The sequence below is a fragment of the Brachycentrus maculatus genome, unplaced genomic scaffold, assembly GCF_059751285.1.
Source record: "Brachycentrus maculatus isolate JH-2025_06_01 unplaced genomic scaffold, ASM5975128v1 h1tg000109l, whole genome shotgun sequence".
Classification (NCBI taxonomy): domain Eukaryota; kingdom Metazoa; phylum Arthropoda; class Insecta; order Trichoptera; family Brachycentridae; genus Brachycentrus; species Brachycentrus maculatus.
In genome coordinates, this window is record NW_028280862.1 from 789,860 (window position 1) to 811,069 (window position 21,210).

At 32.3% G+C, this 21,210-nt stretch overlaps 1 non-coding gene across 1 annotated transcript; it reads right to left on the reverse strand.

Annotated features, from left to right (window-relative positions):
* Positions 1-20,811: 20,811 nt before the first annotated feature.
* TRNAG-ACC (transfer RNA glycine (anticodon ACC)) lies at positions 20,812-20,884 on the reverse strand. Its single transcript has one exon. It is a non-coding gene; the product is annotated as a tRNA-Gly (tRNA).
* Positions 20,885-21,210: the final 326 nt, after the last annotated feature.

Sequence of the window (21,210 nt, forward strand, 5' to 3'; positions counted from 1 at the left end):
TAATAGTTCATTAAAAAAATGCGTTTGAAGCACCGTACGCATGACATATGTGGTATTTCTTAAAAACAAAAAGTAAGACGGTTTTTTTGGAATTTTCAATACAATATAATATATATATATATATATATATATATATATATATATATATATTTTTTTTTTTTTCACTGTGATACTTATTTAATATTATCCTGGACTGGTACCTGAAGCGGAGGGCTGATCACCTTTCCTTCATGTGTAAACGATCAAGATAACTCTGCGTTTATATGACGCAGTGCCCTATGCACCATTGGGTGCGGATAAGGGTTTTATTCAAATATAATAAATATATATATATATATATATATATATATATATATATATATATATATATATATATATATATATATATATATATATATATATAATTTTTTATTTTTTATTTTTTTATTTTTTTATTTTTTTAAAGGAATAACCCGCAAAGCTTCTAAATTTAGAGTCTTGTCTGCAGGTAGGATAGTAAGGATAGGAAAGGTAAATGTGAAAAATACATCACGAACACCCAGACCAATTGAAAATAAATCTTTCTTGAATTCATTTTGCAATTGCCAGGAATCGAACCCGAGTCGCCAGTTTCGCAGTTGAACGCCTACCCAACTACGCCACGGCGCCTGTCTATATATACATACATTATAATTTGATAAGTGTGGTTGTCAATCATGGGTAGAATGGTGAATATTACACGCGAATAAAGTGATCAATTAGTAGAAATACCCAGATTTCTCTATTCTCTATTTTCTATGTATATCTTTAAAAAATATATATATTTCGCTCACTCCTTTCAAGAACGTCATAAATCAAAAAACTTGATTTTTCAGGAGAACGTTTTAAAAGTTTAAAAATAAAACACAATGTATTGAAAATAAATATCAAGCCACTTATTGAACTTTTTACTGTACAACAGATCTTTTTAGGTAAAACCTGAAGGTTTTTTTCTCTATTTGAAAAATTATTAGTGTATTTAAAAATATAATTAAACAATACCTTTTCTTCAAAATGCAAAATAACATTTTCTGCCCTGTAGCGGGTAAATATTAAGTATAAAATGTGCCTCTTTTGCTGGGATGAAGTACATTTTCTGGGCATTCCGAAAACATGCACAACTGAAAATTGACGATTTTTGATTTTTGACGTTCTTAAAAGGAGTGAGCGATTTGTTAGTTTATGTATTAATTTAAAATCAAACACAGATTTTTGAGTCTACTAAGTTGTATTTTACTAACAAAAACACATTAAAAATTATATTGTGACAATTGTTTCGCCTTGTTAGGGCATGCCAATTTTTATGTGTTTTTGTTAATAAAATACAACTTAGTAGACTCAAAAATCTGTGTTTGATTTTAAATTAATACATAAATTAAAATGGAGTTCTACAAATTAAACGCCAAATCAATAAATGATTTGTTAGTTGCCTGAGAAAGTTTTCCTTGCGTATTATGTACAAGGATTTATAGCATATTTAGTTTATATGACTTAAAAATGAAAGTGGATGCGTATAGTTCCCAATAAATTAATGAAAAAATAAAACAAAATATACAAAAATACAATAGACACAATGGATTCAATATCTTACATCAATCAAGATTCGTCACATAGCTCATTTATTTATGTTGTAATGTCAAATATCTAAAAATTATTTATTGTGACTGCAGACAGTTGGTAAAATTCCATATTGAATTGTTGGCTAATATATCCAAAATAAAACAAGGTTTGTTGGATTGAATTTTACATTTATTTATGTATCTGTTAATACGTGACGCGTTTCGTCTTCTAAGGACATTATCAAACATTCGTAGAGTGTTTCGTCTTAGGACATTATTAAACACTCGTCGTTGTCCTAAGAAGACGAAAAGCGTCACGTATTAACATATCGCTCATTCCTTTCAAGAACGTCATAAATTAAAAATCGTAAATTTTCAGTTGTGCATGTTTTCGGAATGCCCAGAAAATGTACTATATCCCAGCAAAAGAGGCATATTTTTAACTCAATATTTACCCGCTACAGGGCAGAAAGTGTTGTTTTTGCATTTTGAAGAAAAGGCATTGTTTAATTATTTTTTGAAATATACTAAATATTTTTCTAATGGAGATAAAACGTTCAGGTTTTACCTAAAAAGATTTGTTGCACAGTAAAAAGTTTAATAAGTGGCCTAATATTATTTTTTAATTCATTGTGTTATATTTTTAAACTTTAAAACCGTTCTCCTGAAAAATCGAGTTTTTTTTATTTATGACGTTCTTGAAAGGAGTGAGCGAAACACTCGTCGTTGTCCTAAGAAGACGAATCGCGTCACGCATTAACATATACATAAATGAATGTAGAATTCAATCCAACAAACCTAGTTTTATTTTGGATATATTACCCAACAATCTAAAAATTATCTTCTGATAGTTCGCCCAGGTTATAATTTTAAATTAATACTGCCTTTATACGATATAAAGGAGCTTAATCACGTCGCCGTTACAAATTCTCGTTTCCCTCCAAATTCAGACTGTCAACAAGATGGCGGACAATGCAAATGGCGGATTAACGTCAAATGTCAAACAGGGCCGAAACAATGTCGTCATTACATAATACAGCGGCGCTGTGAGGCCAGTCGGTTAGTGCCCACCCGCTGATTGTTCACACCAGGCAGGACCGGATTAGGCTTTCTCACGATGTTGGATTATTGGCTAGTAAATTAATATGAAAAATCACAAGACTATCGATAACATTCTTATTGAAATCTGTAGAGAACTAAGGGAGATATTATAAGTTTAATATAAGTTTAAACTTTAGATATTTGAATAAATCGAAAAACGCGCGTTCGCATACGTCATCAAATTTCCGTCATCTAACGTTTTATGACGTCATATGGTTTAAAGACCTGTAATAGTAGTAGTATGGATTGTTTATTTACCACTACACTACCATTTGTGTTATACAAATATGAGGGGACCCCTCCCCATCATCAACAAATACAGCCACCATTTATTTAGCAATGACACCAAAATAGAAATAACTCCATCGTTTCTGTGACGTTATTCATTGCCAACATACGAAAATAACGTTTTTTCGAAGGCGATTTTTCCAAAAAAAATGATGAATGAAAATATTGATTACATCGGCTGTTATAAACACTTCGCGAGTCTAATAAAATCCTTTATAGGTTGAGTATGTTAAATTGGATATTCCTCCCGTCAGATAAAGATCCATTGCTGGGTTCATTTCCAAAAATGAGTAACTAACTAACTAGCCATCAGCCTGCTTACTGCAGGGGTAGCCAGAGAAAACATAGCACCATATATCGTTGATGATTAAAATAGTGAAGGACATTGGTACCATAAACCAAGCTAGGACACAAAATGCCCAACCCTCTTCTAGTGGAACGGAAGGCCTGTTGAGGACAGTCAGCAGTCCGGCTTCTCCTGAGGAGTGCATCGTGGTTTTCTCCCAGCAATGAGCAAATGCTGATAAGTTCCCGATTGGCTCACACTAGATTATCCCTCCTGTTCCCAACACACATTCAAATAAAAACATATGTTCATATTATTTTTTGACAACTCATCAAAGATTTATTTAATTGTTCGGGAATTGTACAGCTTTACATTAAAAAAAAAGTGTATAATAAAAAATAGTTATATTTACAATAATAAACATCGCATTACATTAGCAAAAATAGTTATATTAATAAAAATAAAGCCAATTAAACAATTCCACATTTATGTAATAATAACTATTCATGAACAAGAACTCTAACTTGTTTATTAAGTTGAAGAAGAATATGGAAGTCTGGGCATTTACGGGGCTGACTACCGTCATAGACTGGTTTAAGTGATCACTTTACACACGTTTATGCAGTCCAGGGTAATACTGAAAAAATATTTGAGTGAAAAAATCACTTATATTTATTTGACCCCCTCACCCTGGGAATCGAGCCCGGGACCTCCAGTACGGTGGCCAAGCATGCTGATTGCATGCACTACGGAGGCTTACTAAATAATTATTTTTAAGTCATTTAACCAAGTTCGCCTCTGTCCTTGCGTGGAATATTATGTATGACGGAGCTGAGCGGGTTAAAGAAAACGTCCGTGTATTAATTATTATCCCTTTCACGCCCGAGAATTATGTAAATAATTGTATTAACCTTACCTCTATGCTCAAAAGTGAAAAGCTTTATACGCCTTATTGAGAAACACATTGCCAGTCTAGGTGAAAAGCCAGTTTCATTAATATTAGTCCCTTCCTCTCCGGGAATCGAACCAGGAACCTCTTGAACGGTATCCAGTAGTGGAGTACAGAAGGCTCATGAAGAAGAAGAAGAAAATGCACCATAGGGTTTGGATAAGGATTAAAAGAAGAATTTTACGAAAATGGCGCTATATAAATCATCCAAAAATCATTATAATTATTATTACGACTCGTGAAAAAAGGCTGAAAATTTCAGCTGAAAACAAGCACACATTTCATGCCTGAAAGCATTGAAAATCTTGAATATTCTCAACCCACTTGATGGAAAATCTCTCTTTAAACGCTCCATAAAAGCCACGAATTAAGGGTGGGTCCTTGGACCATGGATTTTTCCATAAACATCGTGGTATTTGAGTACTTTTAATCTGGTCCGATAAGGCGATGAGGGAGGGGGGGGGGCGGTTGGCTGGTCTATTCCCCATTTATCCAGCGCTCCAGAAATACTGTGGAAGGCTGAGAGTGTTCCAGAAAGAGTACGTCACGCAGTCACGGGTGGTTGGGTCGCTCCCTTGGCGGGAAAGGGGGTCGTTACACTCTGGAGCGGTCCGGGAAGTGCGTGCGTTTTTAGGGTGACCAATGCATCCCCTATTATGAAATTATCCTAACGATTTTTTTCAGATACTGAAGTAGTCACCCCATGGATAATATATCAAAATTACAAGTGTCTCAACTTTAGATTATAATTTGCTTTAACCCTTTGGACAATAACTCGACACTGGCTATAACACCTAAGATGGGTGAAAAGCCATTAAAAGAAGAAGAATAACCCTTTGGACGCGTAAATCGACTGAAGTCGCTGGAATTTTTTTCACCTTTGGACGCGTAAATCAATTATGGTCTATGGCTTGTAAAAGCCATGGACTAAAGTAATCAAATAAAAGGAAAATAAAGGAATGTTATACAATACTTTGTTTTTTTTTATTAAAAATTTGCATTTTTCAAGTCAACTTTTAATTTTTGATTAACGCATTCAAAGGGTTAACTGATTGTAGAGACCATTCACTCTCCTTTCTATATATCTTTATCAATATTCCATCCCTTGAAAACATACTTTTAGGAAATCATCTACCTGTTCCACAATTTCCCCATTAATTTATATTTATGTTTAATTCACGCTCAGACCTACTTTCAACTTAAAAAAAAACATGTCTTTGGATTTGCTGCACGTGCTTCAGCAGATCACTTCCCTTGCACACACTATACACCCTTGTCACCAGCTCCTGCAAGTCTTCTCTACTGTCAGCAAGACGAACAACGTCGTCACCAATGTTTTGGAAAGTTTGTCTTATATAATATATAAATAGCTTAAATCAACTAACTAGTTGTGTCTAGTCACCCCTTCTTGTAGCTCAGTTTAGAATAATGGAAAATACTACTTTTTCTAATAATGGAGTTTTGGTTCCAACCTAATGTTCTAATTGTAAGGTTCTATTCTCTTACCTATGACGTGTGGTTAATTTATTAATAAAAAAAACATATTTACATTTTTTATCCTATTATTAAATAATCCATGGGCACCCCATTCCCCATAAAGCACCCGCACAATATGCTATAGTCTCGACGCGCCTTTATGCCCACGCGGTGTGCCTTCTCTCTCTCGCGCGCGCCTCCCGCGTCTGCCCGTCCCGCTCGCACGCGCCCTAAGGCCCGCTCCACACGCACTCCAGTTGTCACCGCGCTCGCGAAAGCCACGCTGTGATTTCGCAAGTGCTATTCAGAGCCGATTTGTGCCTAGAAATAATAAAATTTATAATGATATACTTTTAAAATTTGCATCAACCCTTTGAGCCTAGCACATACTGGTAAAAAAATGGACCATTGCGGATTTGCTTGTATTTTGTATGGGCAAAAAAATGAGCCTTTGCGGATTTGGTTGTATTTGGTATGGGCACAAAAAATGGGACTTTGCAGATTTGCTTGTATTTTGTATGGGCACAAAAAGGGCCTTTGCGGATTTGGTTGTATTTGGTATGGGCAAAAAAATGAGCCTTTGCGGATTTGCATGTATTTGGTATGGGCACATAAAAGGGCCTTTGCGGATTTGCCTGTATTTTGTATGGGCACAAAAAATGGGCCTTTGCGGATTTGCTCATACCCCGGTGAAGAAAAAGTTTAAACTGATTTCAAAGTAGTAATAGATTTTAATGGATTTTATAATTTATAACGGCGGTAGTAGTTTTACTTGGTACTACCACTATTTCTTTAAAACTATTGTACTATACGGTGTTTGGAAATAATGCGGAATGCATCGAAACACGTGTCACAATAGATTTTAAGAAATAGTAGTAAAACCTAAATTAAAAATAGATATTACCACAAAGTGATTGCCAAATTAATTTATGAGATTTTAACGGAACTCCGAACCCATAACTATGAGCTTGAAATACTAGATAAATAATCAGTTTAAAAAGTAGTTAAAAATTCTCTTAGCTTGAACCATTAATAAAAAATTTAAAAAATCATAAAAAGTGGAAAATATTTCCATTTAATGCCTTGCAATAGTGTTTTTATTTTAACAACATTTTGAGTGTGTCCAAATACTTGTTCACAAAATCTGGATTATCTCCAATTACAATAGTTATTTTCATATTATTTTTTTACATCTCATCAAAGATGAAGTATGAAGTCTGGGCATTTACGACCGCCATAGGCTGATTTAAGTGATCACTTTACACACGTGTAACATTCACCAGTGTAGTAGTGTGTAGTGTGGTTGTCAATAATGGGTAGAAACCCATTATTGACAACCACACTACAATACTTAACTTTTTGAAAGTTCTATATATATATGAACCGAAAAAGAAACATTATTCTTAAATCACTAGAACTTCACTAGAGACATCTATTGGTGAGATGAAAAGATGCCTTTTACTTAGCAGAAACTCTTTTATTAGTATTTGAGGTCCGAATCCTGGATTATAATCACACACATGAGAAACGCCAGAAAATATCATATTCATTTTTATTATGTCAGCCCCGTTAATGCCCAGACTTCCATATTCTTCTTCATCTTTGATGAGATGTCAAAAATATTTTTTTTTTAAATTTCATTTCTGAAATAAAAAAATTAAAACCTGCCCTTTAAAAAAATCTTTATAAAAACTCATCAGACAAAGGGTTAATGGTTAGGTAATTTTAAGCGGAAAAGGAGGAATGTATGATATAAGTACGGTTGAAACGCATTACTTTTAATTATTTAAAATATACGTAATACATTTTTCCCGTATTAATTTTATATTAAAAGGTCAAATTGTATAAAATGGTACGTTAATTTTTACACTTTATACATATCGCTCACTTCTTTCAACAACGTCACATATCAAAAAACTAGATTTTTCAGGAGAACGTTTTTAAAGTTTAAAAATATAATACAATGTATTAAAAATAAATATCAAGCCACTTATTGAACTTTTTACTGTGCAACAGATCTTTTTAGGTAAAACCTGAAGGTTTTTTCTCCATTTGAAAAATATTTAGTATATTTAAAAAAAATATTAAACAATACCTTTTCTTCAAAATGCAAAAACAACACTTTCTGCTCTGTAGCGGGTAAATATTAAGTTAAAAATATGCCTCTTTTTCTAGGATATAGTACATTTTCTGGGCATTCCGCAAACATGGACAACTGAAAATTGAAGATTTTTGATTTATGACGTTCTTGAAAGGAGTGAGCGATATGACACTCTCCTTACCGTTCACTTTGTTTAATACCACCAAACACTCCACTTTATGACTACCGGTTTTGGAATAACCATTCCATCATAAGGTCAACTGTAGACTTAAATTAAATGTATGTACTAATTTTTAAATCAAACACAGATTTTTTAGTCTACTAAGTTGTATTTTATTAAAAAAAACACAAAAATTAATATTGTGACAATTGTTTCGTCTAGTTATAGTATTGAACTGACTACTATTTGCTCTGGCTAAGTCTTGTCAAACGGAAAAAAAGAAAATAGAAAGTACACATTGCCAATATGTTTTTTTTAAAATGTATTTCACGATGCTTGTATTTTAGTAACTCTCAAGAAGAACGCTGTCTGCCTTGATCAATTTTTAGTGCTTCGTTTGTTGCTGTTACATTCAACAGATGGCGCTGCCATTCAAGTAAAAAAACCATTAAAAGATGCTTTTATCTGTCCCAGGTATATGAAAAAAAAACGCGCGTATTCGAATGCGACGCTGTGTCAATATTTCAAAGCAAACGGTGGACAACTTTGGGAGATTTAAGATTTTGAGCAAACGAGCATATACATTTATGTATTACGCATAATTTATTCATTTTTGATAGGTATCACATATATTGAAAGCTGTCCCACCGCATGCCCAGATCTGATACAGAAGCATCTAGGCTTCCTGACAGATCTGCTCTTGCAAAGCAATTTTATTAAATACTTGCGATATTTATTGAAAATGTGAGACAACATAAAATTGTATCCCGATTTTACTGTGAATTTACATTTAAAAGCTTTCAATATACCGGTCGATATCACATGATCAAATTTACAAACAGCTTTTAAGGATTCCACAGGTATATATACACATTTCCAAAACAGGCACAACAGCTGTTACCAACGCGGAACATCAAAACTCTCGAGAAATAATGACTACATCTCATTTAGCGTAATGAATATTGCTCTAGTCACTGGTTACAGCCCCCCCCTACGTCACAGTCCCCTAAAGAGGGTAGTTGGAGAGGGTAGAACGCCCACGCGCATATCACCTCGCGGGTAGATTAATCTAGATCAGGGATGGCGAATCTTTTTCGCAAGTGGGTCAAATTTGATTTTTAAAATGATTTAAAAATCCATATCGCCGATCGCAAAGGTTTGAACATAGATGAAGAAGAATATGAAAGTCTGGGCATTTACGGGGCTGACGACCGTCATAGTCTGGTTAAAGTGATTACTTTACGCACGTGTAAGATTCATCAATTCTACTCATGATTGACAACCACGCTACTCAAATTCTTGAAACATATAAATATATTGATAACATTCGAAACACAGTGCTTGACTTCGCTAGAGACATCTATGGTTGAATGAGGGAACCTTTTAGTAAGCAGAAACTCTTTCATTTGTATGTGAGGTCCGAATCCTTACTTATAACCAAATACATGAGAAACACATGGCAGGATCAGGTGTGCCAAATACTTGAAAGTGGTCAGGTTAGGAGTCGTAACAATCTACAGGTATGTATAAGAAGATACATGAGCGTGGAAGAGGCGAAGAATGTTTGCAAAGACAGAGTGGTGTGGCGTTCTATTCTCTCTGCCTACCCCTGCGGGGAAGCGGCGTGTTGGTTAGTTAGTTTTTTTTACATGAGAAACGCTAGACAACATCATTTTAAATTTTTTAAAGCTTTTTCTTTTATTTATTTACAATGTTATAAGTGTGTCCAAATACTTGTTCACAAATCTGGATTATCTCCAATTATAGGACTTATTTTTCATATTATTTTTTGACATCTCATCAAAGATGAAGAAGAATATGGAAGTCTGAGAATTTACAGGGCTGACGACCGTCATAGGTTGGTTTAAGTGATCACTTTACACACGTGTAACATTCACCAATTCTACCAATTATTGACAACCACACTACTCAAATTCTTGTAAGTTCTCTATATATGAAACAATTTAGAAACCTTGTTCTTGAATCATTAGAACTTCACTAGAGACATCTATTGGTGAGATGTAAAGAAGCTTCTTATTGGGCAGTAACTCTTATATAAGTATGTGAGGTCCAAATCCTGGATTATAATCACATACATGACTCCCATATTCTTCTTCATCTTTGATGAATTAATATATATATATATATATATATATATATATATATATATATATATATATATATATATATATATATATATATATATATAAACATATATATATATATATATATATATATATATATATATATATATATATATATATATATATATATATATATATATATATATATATATATGAACCAATTTTGTAACATTGTTCTTGAATCACTATAACTTCACTAGAGAGGAGTTAGGAGTTATTTTTTACATTATTTAAATAAGTAAAATATAAAATAATAAGTATTTGGACACACTCAAAACGTTGTAAAAAATCTTATCTAAATAGTTCAAGATGGTAAGAAGATTCCCTTGTTGGCCAGCCCTGATCAAGACCACAACTACATCGTTAGGAAGGAAAATTTCCTTTAAAGCGTCAGCTACGTGCGTCAAACGAGAAAAACATGGCACGATTAGGTATGCCAAATACTTGAAAGTGGTCAGTTTAGGAGTCGTAACAATCGGCGGGTATGTATGAGGAGATGCATGAACGTGGAAGAGGCGAAGAATGTTTGCAAGGACAGAGTGGTGTGGCGCTCTATTCTCTCTGCCTACCCCTGCGGGGAAGTGGCGTGATGGTAAGTTAGTTTTTTTTTATATTTCGTTTAATGAATCCTTGTTGATTTTAAAAAGGCAAATCTATTGCTGGAAAAAAGATCTTCGTTAGTTAGTTTACATATATATATATATATATATTTATATATATATATATATATATATATATATATATATATATATATATATATATATATATATATATATATATATATATATATATATATATATATATATATTATATATATATATATATATATATATATATATATATATATATATTATGTTAAAAATATGCCGCTTTTGATGGGATATAGTACATTTTCTGGGCATTCCGTAAACATGCACAACTTAAAATTGACGATTTTTGATATATGACGTTGCTGAAAGGAGTGGGCGATATGAGAAATTCACCACTAAAAAATTCTCAATGATGTCCATAAATACCAACTTTACTAAATTTAAGTTTTACTTAGTAAATACCACTATTTTTTAGAATCTGAAATAACACGCGTTTCGATGCATTCCGCATTTGCCGTACGGTGTTTGGAACGTAACACGTGTCGCAATATATTGAAATAATTTGTGATATAAACCAAGTAAAACATAAATAAAAAATGGATAAAAATTATGACAAATTGACATTTTTATTGATTTAGATAAATAATTTTATAGATTTATAGATTATATATATTTATAGATTATATTTATATAATATAATATATTTATATATATCCACCCCCCTGGGAATCGAATTCGGGACCTCCAGAACGGTAGCCAAGCGTGCTAACCATTACACTACAGACGCGGACAAAAAAATAATAATAGCAATAAAAAAATGCGTTTAGCTTTATCATTTTAGAAATTATGACCGCAATTTCAGAATTAGGTTCAGAAAGATGGGTGGATACGTTGAGCATACAGTTTTTTAAAAATATTTATTATTGTTTTTTTTTACAAAATATATATTTAAATAATACAAAATAGTTGGTAACTATACAATACATTTCAAATATTATGTTTCTACCTCTCCAATAAAGCAGATACTTGTATTTAGAGAGGGAGTTCGTTTTACATTTTTTTTATATAAGTACATGTAAATTAAAATTTTAAAAAATATTCCTTGGTAAGGAGTCTAGGTAGGGGTGAGTCTTATATGTTTTTTTTTTTTTAAATTTTATTTTAGTGTTAAAGGTTTGATATTTTTTTAATAGATTTTTTTTTAATAGAAGTTTTCCGGAAGTTAATTTAAAAAAAACGGTTCGGATCTCACATACTAATATAAAAGTTTCTGCTTAGTAAAAAGCTTCTTTACATCTCACCAATAGATGTATCTAGTGAAGTTCTAGTGATTCAAGAACAAGGTTTCTAAATTGGTTCATATATATAGAACTTCCAAGAATTTGAGTAGTGTGGTTGTCAATAATGGGTAGAATTGGTGAATGTTACACGTGTGTAAAGTGATCACTTAAACTAGCCGATTACGGTCGTCAGCCCCGTAAATGCCCAGACTTCCATATTCTTCTTCATCTTTGATGAGATGTCAAAAAATAAGATAGAGGCTTTATTAAAAATTTCTTTAATTGTTGGTACATTAAGTTCTTTGAACACTAGTTCGAAAATCGTTATGTATATCGTTTTTGAAAGGTTCCCGAGGGAATCTATGCCTCTCTCTTGCATGCACTCATCCCTTAGCCTGTAGGGGTGGTTTTCAGGACGCAGCCTCCTTCCCCCGACCTCAATACAGCCTGCGTTAGGTTAGGTTAGGACGGTCGCGAGGGTTGGTTCACCCGCGCACCCCGACCGTGTCGTGCGTGACTTTACGTAACTTCTTATTTTACAATTCGTCATAAACGCGCCCTGCAACTAGACTATTACAACTCGAAAGTTGATCGATTTAGGCGAAGCGGACTGAACTGTGAAGAAAAATCTTAAGTAAGAAAAAAAACAGAAAAAGCAAAAGTCAATATGTAACAACAAAAAAAAACATGACGCCATTTCTCTGCAGGGGTAGGCAAAGAGAATAGTACGCCACACCACTCGGTCTTTATAATCAACCTCTTCGCCTCTTCTACTTTCAATCATCTCCACATACTTTTAACCCTTAGCTGCACCCAATGGTGCATAGGGCACTGCATCATATTGATCAAGATATTGATCGTTACTTACATGAAGGCAAGATGATCACTCTTGCGTTTCAGGAACCAGTCCAGGGTAATATTAAATAAATAAAATAAAAAATTCACCTGGGTTTAAAGAAAATTAAGTTGCTTTTTAATTTATGTAGGGCCTTCAGAAATAGTGGTTTTATGTATGTGAAGCAAAGTCTAAATTTTACTATTATGTATGTTTAAATTTATTTATACATGCAAAAGATTGTCTGTACTTTTTATTTATTTATTTTAAAATATATTACTTACATATATATATGTCATATATATGTAATATTCCCGATGAATAATTTATATTTATCATTTTGGGACATGTAAGTTAACAAGACTGAAACATAAATAAGAAAATTACACAAAACAAACACGAGGCAAAATATAAAACCATGAACAGGTTTAATAAATAGGCATATAAAAAACATAAGGAAAGAAGCATTTATAAAATAAACAAATGAAAAAACATAAAACATAAGCATGTTTAAAGGAAATAAATGAGAAAATATAACTGAGAATACAAATGAAATACAAATGAGAAAAACATAAGGTAAGAAATTTAACCACCTTCTTCAAACTGTTTTTTTTAAATGTCCGAAATGAGAAGATACATCTAAGATATATATGTATATATGTATATATATATATATATATATATATATATATATATATATATATATATATATATATATATATATATATAAATATATATATATATATATATATGTATATATATATATATATATATATGTAATAAAATACCTAGGTACCTACCTATACATTTTATTAAGTACCTACATATAGTACAAATCCACCACCAGATGTCGCATGCGTCGCACTGAATAAACAAAAGATGTCAGATAGAAAAATATTGTAAAGATTAATTAAGAATAAATTTTTACCGTCGTATCTTTAATTACAAAGCAACACATTGCTTATTTTATTATTATAAACCCACTAATTTACAACGAAGAATATTACCACGTTATATATATATATATATATATATATATATATATATATATATATATATATATATATATATATATATATATATATATATATATATATATATATATATATATATATATATATGTATACAGTGACGTGCAGACTTTTTAATCAAGGTGGGCAGTAGGAAAAACAGCGTTTAATTATTATTTTTCAACTGATCTGTCATAACTCTAAAATTGCGTGTTTTGTCGCGGAGAAATAACTGAGAACGTATGCACTGCATATGTCCCTATATTAAATGTACGCCACTGTATGTATATAATAGGTATTTATACATGCAAAAGGTTGTTAGTACGTCAAACTGTTTTTTTTAATGTCCGAAATGAGGAGACACATCTAACTTTCTCACGAGGTGTATTGTACGTCGCTATCGCGATGTACTAAGCGAGTAAGCAAGGCTCCAGAAGCGTCTCCTCATCCCTTATGAGCGCCTGGTAGCTCGTTACGCCCTTTCAATCTCTTGGGTTTTTTATCCGCCTCCTTTTGAGGCCCTCGAGCCTTCAAAGGGACCCGGACGCTTCATAATACCCTGATAGCTACGTCTTCAGGGCGCATTCACACGCATCGCTTACGCTTTCAGATAAGTTTTCATAAAAACGTTTTCATTCTTCAGATTTACTGACATCTCTTGGTAAAACTGCAATTTTCTAAATAACTTAAGTTATTTAGAAAAATAATTTGTAAAATATATATTTATTATTATATAAGCCTGGCTGTAACAGGCATCAATAGTAAGGTAGGGGAAAGGCAATTGGAGATAGTATGGGCACATAGGACGCAGAGAACCTGATCATATTGTGAACCAGACAATCGCCATGGATCTTCCTCGAAAGACATCTAGAGGAAGACCGAAGAATTCATGGATGCTGCAGAAAGATAACATGATTCCAAGGCATGGCCTAGGTGACGCTGTCCATGACAGAAGGACCTACAGCCTGAGGACGAGGAGAGCTGACCTAAACAGTCTGCAAAGACGATAAGTTGGGACGGAGCAAGAAAGAAGATTTTTATTATTTATTTTAAAAACATATTACATACATAACACTTTTTTTCATCACGTTATTCCACTCTTTGCTTTTGTTTTCGTACTCATTTGCATTGTTTTATTTTATTTTTTCTAAAATGCGTAATGGAAATTCCACTTCAGGAATATTAGTTTATTATTTTGTATTTAAAAGAAAAGAGAAATATTTGAAACTAAAAAAAACTAACTAACCATCACGCCGCTTCCCCGCAGGGGTAGGCAGAGAGAATAGAGCGCCACACCATTCTGTCCTTGCAAACATTCTTCGCCTCTTTCACGTTCATGCATCTCCTCATACATACCCGCCGATTGTTACGACTCCTAACCTGACCACTTTCAAGTATTTGGCATACCTGATCGTGCCAAAAATTATTATTTAAAACAATACTTCAATTTCATACTATTTCTGTGAGCCTAAGCGGCTCATTATTAGAAATAGGTATCAAATTGTGGTAGAGTGGGTTCGAACCGAGAATCTCTGACTCACGAGTCCGCGACACTAACCACGGGATCACAACCCGACAGATTCGTATGCAAATGCCATAACCAGGCGAAACAGTTGTAAATTTTTTTTAATATGTGTTTTTTAACAATAAAATATAACTTAGTAGATTAAAAAAGTCAGTGTTTGATTTTAAAATTTAATATATAAATTAAAATGGAGTTCTACAAATTAAACGCCAAATCTATAAATGAATACTTAACTTTTTAAACGTGTAACATTAACCATTTTACATATAATTGACAACCATACTATTTTTTTTTGGCTCGAGAGTCCGCGACACTAGCCACGGGACCACAACCCGACTATTAAATATATTACTCTCTTATATCGCTCACTCCTTTCAAGAACGTCATAAATCAAAAATCGTCAATTTTCAGTTGTGCATGTTTTCGAAATGCCCAGAAAATGTACTTTATCCCAGCAAAAGCGGCATATTTTTAACTTAATATTTACCCGCTTCAGGGCAGAAAATGTTATTTTTGCATTTTGAAGAAAAGGTCTCGTTTAATATTTTTTTTAAATATATTAAATATTTTTCAAATGGAGAAAAAACCTTCAGGTTTTACCTAAAAAGATCTGATGCACAGTAAAAAGTTCAATAAATGGCTTGATATTTATTTTTAATACATTGTGTTATATTTTGAAACTTTAAAAACGTTCTCCTGAAAAATCAAGTTTTTTTATTTATGACGTTCTTGAAAGGAGTGAGCGATATGTCATATGTTTTAAAATAAATAATTAATTAATTGTAAAATTTACAAAATCTCAGTGAAAGCAATACGAAAATCATTTTTCTACATCATTTCTCAATTAAATAATTTTGTGACTTGTGCTTATGTTGCTTTAAACAGCTTGTGCCGGTCGGGCCCATGTAGAATATTTCAATTCATGTCGTGATTATGGTCACACACGGCATCTTATTCTTTTTTAATAGACAATTTGCATGCTACGAGAGTTTTCAGTACAAAACATGAAGTTTCTTTTCATTATTGTGTTAATAATTCCAACAAATTGTATGCCAGGTTTACGATTAGGCGTTTAAATCAATTGGTGGCTATTTGAGCAAAGTGGAGAGCGTTTTAGGCTCTGAAATAACAACGGAGCATGCGACATTTTAACGCATTTTTTTAAATATTAAAACAAAGTTATATGAATATAATTAAATACCAATAATATAAGAGTTTCTGCTTAGTAAAAAGCTGCTTTACATCTCACCAATAGATGTCTTTAGTGAAGTTCTAGTGATTCGAGAACAAGGTTTCTAAATTGGTTCATATATACAGAACTTCCAAGAATTTGAGTAGTGTGGTTGTCAATAATGGGTAGAACTGGTGAATGTTACACGTGTGTAAAGTGATGACTTAAACCAGCCTATGACGGTCGTCAGCCCCGTAAATGCCCAGACTTCCATATTCTTCTTCATCTTTGATGACATGTCAAAAAATAATATTAAATACCAATTCTATAGTTTTTTCAACATATATTTTATTTGACCAGTGCTTGGGTTTGTCGTAACCGACGTCACCAAACGACTGTGATATTAATATTACCCAAAGGATTTTAAACTTGGAAGTATAATATATTGACTTGTTAAAAATGACTAACTGCATTGATGTTTATTTTGTTGCCAAGCAAACGTGACTTAAATGGCCCTCCTGAACATTTTACGTTTTGTTAGTTGGTCACTTTCTCCTGTACGACTACGATATATGCACTGTGGTTGGATTGCTTCCGTATGCTCGTTGTAATTTTGATAGGTGAGGAATTTTGGCTGATTTTAGTTACGTATTATGTAGCGTACGTGGTTTTGAAAGTGGATACTAATACGTTGCTATTGGCAGTCTAAAATACTTCGTACTATTAATTTACACACAGTTTAGATCCAATTATATGTATAGCTGTTACTTTCGGGTATAATTGTGAATATAACCCTTTTATTAGATAATAATGGCTCAAAAATGTCAGAATTTCTCAGAAATACGTTTTATTTCTTTTTTAAATATCCATATGTATTAAATCATCGTTATGTAAGGCACGATATTTATATATACATATATATATATATATATATATATATATATATATATATATATATATATATATATATATATATATATATATATATATATATATATATATATATAATATATATATATATATATATACATATATATATATATATATATATATATATATAAATATATATTTATATATATATATATATATATATATATATATATATATATATATATATATATATATATATATATATATATATATATATATATGTTGTATACATACATATATATATATATATATATATATAAATATGTATATATGTATGTATACAACATTTTAAGTGTGTTCAAATACTTGTTCACAAATCTGGATTATCTCCAATTATAGGAGTATTTTTTATATTATTTTTTGACATCTCATCAAAAATGAACTACTTAAACCAGCCTGTGACGGTCGTCAGCCCCGTAAATGCTCAGACTTCCATATTCTTCTTCATCTTTGATGAGATATCAAAAAAAAATGCAGCATATATGTATGTCTACTTAATTATTTACATATTAGATTTATAATTTGACATCTCAACAAATATGAAGAAGAATTTGGAAGTCTGGGTATTTACTATGATATGCTTGTTTAAGTAAACTTTATAAATACATTATTTTTATTTTTATGGAATAAATGTTAAAAATCAATCACAGATTTTTTGAGTCTACTAAGTTATATTTTATTGTAAAAAACGCATTAAAAAAACATGACACTTGTTTCGCCTAGTTATAGCATAAATGTCTTTTTTTTTAATTAAGAGAAATATTACTGTTTTTATTATTTACTCAAATATTTCAATTTCATACTATTTCTGTGAGCCTGAGCGGCTCATTATTAGAAATAGGTATCAAATTGTGGTAGAGTGGGTTCGAACCAAAAAACTCCGACTTAAGAGTTCGCGACACTAACCACAGAAACACAACCTGACACTATTGTATATATATTTTTGATGCTGTATAATTTCCAAACGAATAAAATAAAATAAATAAAATCCTTGTTTACACGTCAAAATGTCATAAAAAAATCTTTTTCTAACCCTTATCCGCACCCCAATGGCGCATAGGGCACTGCATCATATGAACGCAGTGTTGTTTTGATAGTAAACACATGAAAGTAAGGTGATCAGCCCTGCGCTTCAGGTACCAGTCCAGTGTTATATTGAATAAATATTAGAGTGACCAAAATCTCTTATATTTATTTGACCCCCCATGAGAATCAAACCCTGGACTTCCAGAACGGTAGCCGAGCGTGCTGACCATTACACTACGGAGGTGGACAAATAAAAAATAATAGAATTAGTAATATTTTTATAAAATAACTATGTAAAATGTCTCGTGATTACTAATGTGTAAACATAAAAAAACCTTCCCCTAGCGTAAGGGTTTAACACTGTGTATATATATCGATTTTCGATGCCAAGAGAATATGTAATATTAATTGAGATGTTTTCCAAATGTGATATATTCACATAAAATCCACCGCAATATCGGTTTTAAAAAAGAGTGTGGAAAAACGCACACACGCGTCATACTCGTCAATGTACGCACTGTACAGTCATGTAAAAATATACGATGAAAAATGCTTCTTAATTTTCATATTATTTTTTGACATCTCATCAAAGATGAAGAAGACTATGGAATTCTGGGCACTTACGGGACTGACAACGGCATTCACCAGTTCTACCCATTATTGACAACCACACTACTCAAATTCTTGGAAGTTCTACATATATATATATGAACCAATTTCGAAACATTGTTTTTGAATCATTAGAACTTCACTAGAGACATCTCGGCTGTCCAAACTCAAACACAGTAAGGGACATTTTTTTGTAGTAGGTTTTTTTTTAGCATTTTTGGACTAAGTAGATTCTACTTAGTCCAAAAATGCAAAAAAGCCGTACTACAAAAAAATGTCCCTTACTGTGTTTTAAGTTTGGACAGCCGATCTGTTGGTGAGATGAAAAAAGGTTTTTTTATTGAGCAGAAACTCTTTTATTAGTATGTGATGTCCGAATCACACACATGAGAAACGCCAGAAAATTTCATTTTTATTTTTATTATTTAAGCTTGTAATTTGACCATTGTAATTGAAGATAATCCAGATTTTGCGAACAAGTATTTGGACACACTCAAAATGTTGTAGATAATGATTATACTTATCATACTTTGATGGATCCGTTTATATAAAATCCGGATAATGGAGGTTTGGATAATCAAGGTGCATAATATATTTGGAGATCACCTCTCCTGACTGTACTCCACAGTGCATCGGAGTGCAGCGACCCTGCGTACTCGCTATTCATCATTCCCTTCAAACTGCACCTATAAACACAGTGCTGGATTTGCATACAAGCTAAATAAGCACTAGCTTGGGCCGCAAAATTAGCAGAATTATGTTTTTCAAAATAAAAATTAGTAGCATATTATTTCCTTGACGCATATAAAATAGAACCCAGTCATCCTTTTGGCCATTTTCCAACATATCGCGTACTCCTTTCAAGAACGTCATAAATCAAAAATCGTCAATTTTCAATTGTGTATGTTTTCGGAATGCCCAAAAAATTTACAATATCCCAGCAAAAGAAGTATATTTTTAACTTAATATTTACCCGCTACAGGGCAGAAAATTTTGTTTTTGCATTTTGAAGAAAAGGTATTGTTTAATTTTTTTTTTAAATATACTAAATATTTTTCAAATGGAGAAAAAACCTTCAGATTTTACCTAAAAAGATCTGTTGCACAGTAAAAAGTTCAATAAGTGGCTCGGTATTTATTTTTAACACATTGTGTTATATTTTTAAACTTTAAAAACGTTCTCCTGAAAAATCAAGTTTTTTGATGTTTGACGTTCTTGAAAGGAGTGAGCGATATGTGTAGCCTACTTTCAAAATCCGCCAGATCCAATTTTATAAGAATTAAAAAAAATCCTCTATCGGAATGCCAATTGTGGGTTTTATTGTTTAAAATATTTATATACTTGAAAACCCTACTAAAATACTTAAAAACAGCGTTGTATTTCAAATTCCGCATTATTCATGGAAATTGCCTTCTGACCCATATCGGGCAATCAGAGAGCGGGGATTTGACATAATACATTATAATGTCTTTTCGGCTGTCCAAACTTAAAACACAGTAAGGGACATTTTTTTGTGGTACGTTTTTTTTGCATTTTTGGATTAAGTAGAATCTACTTTAAGTACTTTAATCTACTAACATTAAAAATAAAAATAAAAACCGTGCAAATGGTGCATAGGGCACTGCTTCATATAAACGCAGTGTTATCTTGATCGTTAACACACGAAGGAAAGGTGATCAGCCCTCCGCTTCAGGTACCAGTCCAGGGTAATATTAAATAAATATTACAGTGAAAAAATCACTTATATTTATTTTACCCCCGCTGGGAATCGAACCCAGGACCTCCAGAACGGTAGGCGAGCGTGCTGACCATTACACTACGGAGGCGGACAAAATCGGAAATTATTAGTTTTTGATTTTAACGTTTAGTACTCGTATATAAACTCTTTTCTTTTCAAAACCATAGATTTATTTAGAAGAAAAACTTATTTTAATTTTAAAAAATCAATCACGTCTAATGTTACCTGGATTAAGAGAAAATTATTGTCCGCCTCCGTAGTGTAATGGTCAGCACGCTCGGCTACCGTTCTGGAGGTCCCGGGTTCGATTCCCAAGGGGGTTAAAATAAATATAAGTGATTTTTTCACTGTCATATTTATTAAATATTACCCTGGACTGGTACCTGAAGCGGAGGGCTGATCACCTTTCCTTCA